The following is a 3,907-nucleotide window of genomic DNA, read 5'->3' as shown; positions in this document are numbered from 1 at the left end:
AGATGTGACATCAGTCAAAACATCTCATAACAAGATATGGTATCAAGAACAAGACAAAACTAGCTGAAATGAGCCACCTACGATTCCCCACATAGCAGCTTCTTGTCATTGTTGCTAGTTACAGTGGGGCAAAAAAAGTATTTAGTCAGCCACCAATTGTGCAAGTTCTCCCACTTAAAAAGATGAGAGAGGCCTGTAATTTTCATCATAGGTACACTTCAACTATGACAGACAAAATTGGAGAAAAAAATCCAGAAAATCACATTGTAGGATTTTTAATTTATTTATTTGCAAATTATGGTGAAAAATAAGTATTTGGTCAATAACAAAAGTTTCTCAATACTTTGTTATATACCCTTTTTGGCAATGGCAGAGGTCAAACGTTTTCTGTAAGTCTTCACAAGGTTTTCACACACTGTTGCTGGTATTTTGGCCCATTCCTCCCAAAGAAAATCTTTGGAGGGAGTTGAAAGTCCATGTTGCCCAGCAACAGCCCCAAAACATCACTGCTCTAGAGGAGATCTGCATGGAGGAATATATATATATATATATTTTTTTTTTTAAATTAGACTACTATTGTACTATATGTATTTCGGTGACAACCTGGCTGATTAACAATTTTGGGTTATTAACACCATTGTTTTTTTATATAAATAAATGTGGGATACAAAAAAAGGCAGTGTAGAACACCATTGCGCAAAATGCATTGCTCCAACAACTTTCAAAAGATTGTTCTGAAGTTTGCCCCCCAAAAATACATTTTCTTATGAATGAAGTTACACATTTTTTGTGTGTCCTTTCTTATGAATTAAGTCTCACAAAAATGTGTGTATTTTCACACAAATTAAGCCACACAAAAACACATGCAATCTGCTGAAATACTTTTTGTACATTTTTCCACGAATTGAGTGTGAGATTGTGTTGATCACAACAACACACAGACTTTGGCCTCATTGAAGTGTGCGCATCGTAAGACAGCAATCCATACTTTGGTTACTCACCAGGCCAATGTCTCCAAATGCTAACTTTTTGCATTTGTGGTACAAATTCAATGCAAGTTAATATCCCGATATTAGCATTTTTCATGTTTCATGTCCAAATCATCCTAAAATTGATTATGTAGCTCAATTAAGTCAAGTGTATTGTGATGCCAGGGCATTGAATTTAGTTTGAATCCTGTTCCAAAGCACTGGCTCTCAGCCTTCGTTTGAACGTTTATTTAGAGTGCTCAAGAGCTTTCTGATACGTAGAGGATCACTGAGTAAATGGGCGATGATCCTGGAATCCAAAGAAGTCGTTTTTTTTAATAAACACTGCCGTGTCTGACTATGATTAAATTATATGACATGCTATTTTATAAAATCGATTACCTAACGTTTAATTGATTATGTGATTGAATTAAACCATGCAACAATTAAACCATTAATAACCTGGGGCACCATGGAGGCATTCATCAGCAATACACAAATTAGCTTAATTATTTATTTACTAAATAGTCACACAGAATTACATATATATATACACAGGATAGATCACACATCGATTACTAATCATGAAAAGCCCCCAGTGGGCTAACCCGATATGACTGCTGGTTACACAAAGGAAGGGATTGGGTCTATTGGACCTTAAGAAGCTATGCTACCATAAATACAGAATCTTATGCACTCTAATACCCGCCCATTCGGAAAAGGAAAATGCAATATTTCTATTTACTCTGAGCTGCCCTTCGATAGATGGTTCGAAGAAGGAAGACTGGCTTACCCAGCAGAGACCCACATTGTCCTTTGATTAATATTTCTGCTCGTAGTGTTGTAGAGTGGATACGTTAAAGTACCCTGTCGTTCTTTGGAGATTGTCCGTCCTTTTCTAGGCCAAGTACGTTTACAGCTGCAGCTGATAACTCGACATCTAGAACATATCACTTCTTTAGTGAATAATCGCTCAAAGTTCATACCAAGTTCCCATCATCAGCTTGTGCTGCATTCTGGCTGGTTTAGTCAAAATTCACCATTCCAGCGTGGTGATCGTCAGCTCCACTTTGAAAATTGCCCTTTTAAACGTTAAGACAGCAGTCCTAACATTTCTGGAACTAAATGTCGTTAGGTTGTAGTTGAAATTAGCCTTTTTAAACTTATGAACACCATTCCTCACGTCATCTGGAACTAAGGTTGACTTCTGTCGACGGGCTTTTGTACTGTGGCAGAGAAGGGCGTGTTTCATAGTTCTCAACCAATGTTTGTTCACTTGGGCGTGGCCACTGATTGAGCATAGTTTACTTATGAAAACAACTCATTTAGAAGCTAAACTTACATTTTTTCATCCTTTCACAAATAGTTTCAATTGCATAACAATTCCATGTGAATCTGATAACTAGATTGTGTAGACTTTCCAATAGACTTTCCGATACAATTTATGTGATCCGATCATCAAGATATAATGTCCCAGACACCAACTGCTCTGACATCATATTCTTTAGGTACCATCGGACACTTTCAACTGGTTGAGAAATGGAGATATTGTTTCATTCCCCAACCTTTTGATGTTACCATACTCTCTCTATGTTAACAAAGGGCTTTCCAAGAGTCCATTCTGTAGAGTGGAGAGAAAAGGGGGAAAGGTATTTATGGGGGGGGTCATAAACCTTACCCAACAGGCAACGTCATGACAACACACACACACACACACACACACACACACACACACACACACACACACACACACACACACACACACACACACACACACACACACACACACACACACACACACACACACACACACACACACACACACACACACAGTGATCTGCTTAAAATATTTAGTGACCACTTGATTGAACAGTTCTTTGTGACGAGTACACATTCCTGTTGTTCTGTTGAATCCCAAATATGAAGAGAAAAAAGATACACACTGTTTCATAATCTTTACCGTAATATCTTAGACCATAACGAAACAATCAGTGCGTCTCTTGCCAGTGTGTGGTAAAGAGCTTCTTCCGAACTGCAGCTACTTAGGTACTCTACTTGCATTCTGTCTGGGTTTGTGCTTTTCGCAAAATTTGACCTGAAGAGAGAGAGAGAAATGGTTGCATTATTGTTTGCAAAGGGTCAAAAAAATGCAATCTGTCCCGACCTGCTTTGCCATTGAAAATAATCAGAGGGTTCATCCTACCCACAGGCCATTCAGAGGAGAAGGGTAGCCTTCCAGAGAGACATCAGAGACTGTAACCTTCTTTGTTTCATGGAAACATAGCTCACTCGAGACACGCTATCGGAGTCGGTACAGCCAGCTGGTTTCTTCACACATCACGCCGACAGAAACAAGCATCTTTCTGGTAAGAAGAAGGGCGGGGGTGTATGCCTTATGATTAACGAGATGTGGTGTGATCATAACAACATACAGGAACTCAAGTCCTTCTGTTCACCTGACTTAGAATTCCTCACAATGAAATGCCGACCAAGAGAATTCTCTTCGACTATAATCACAGCCGCATATCCCCCCCAAGCAGACACATCGACGGCCCTGAATGGACTTCATTTGACTCTATGTAAACTGGAAACCACATATCCTGAGGCTGTATTTATTGTAACTGGGGATTTTAACAAGGCTAATCTTAAAACAAGGCTCCCTAAATTCTATCAGCATATCGATTGTGTGACGTAGAAGTCCGTCACTGGCCGCGGGCAGCATTTGGTTCTTTAACGCACACACATATTCATCACTCCTCCCTGCGCCATTATACCATAAGTTAACAATGTGGGTCGACACACAATTTAACTTCTGTCTTGGTGCATGCATTTCACACTTGTCAATGTTCATATTTGAGAGATACAATAATTATTATACTTATCAATGTTGTGGATGAGCGCATTGTTTGTTTGTTCTGTTCCTCTCTCTCCATCTCTGT

General features: G+C 39.1%; 1 long non-coding RNA gene across 1 annotated transcript; it reads right to left on the bottom strand.

Moving 5' to 3' along the window:
- Positions 1-539: 539 nt before the first annotated feature.
- LOC121846596 lies at positions 540-3,274 on the bottom strand. Its single transcript, XR_006083518.1, has 3 exons — positions 3,172-3,274; positions 2,929-3,063; positions 540-2,589 (listed from the first exon to the last, which is right to left on the bottom strand). It is a non-coding gene; the product is annotated as an uncharacterized LOC121846596 (long non-coding RNA).
- Positions 3,275-3,907: the final 633 nt, after the last annotated feature.

The sequence above is a fragment of the Oncorhynchus tshawytscha genome, linkage group LG05 (assembly GCF_018296145.1).
Source record: "Oncorhynchus tshawytscha isolate Ot180627B linkage group LG05, Otsh_v2.0, whole genome shotgun sequence".
NCBI lineage: Eukaryota > Metazoa > Chordata > Actinopteri > Salmoniformes > Salmonidae > Oncorhynchus > Oncorhynchus tshawytscha.
The sequence above is the reverse complement of the archived record's forward strand: the minus strand, read 5'-3'. Positions and strand labels throughout refer to the sequence as shown.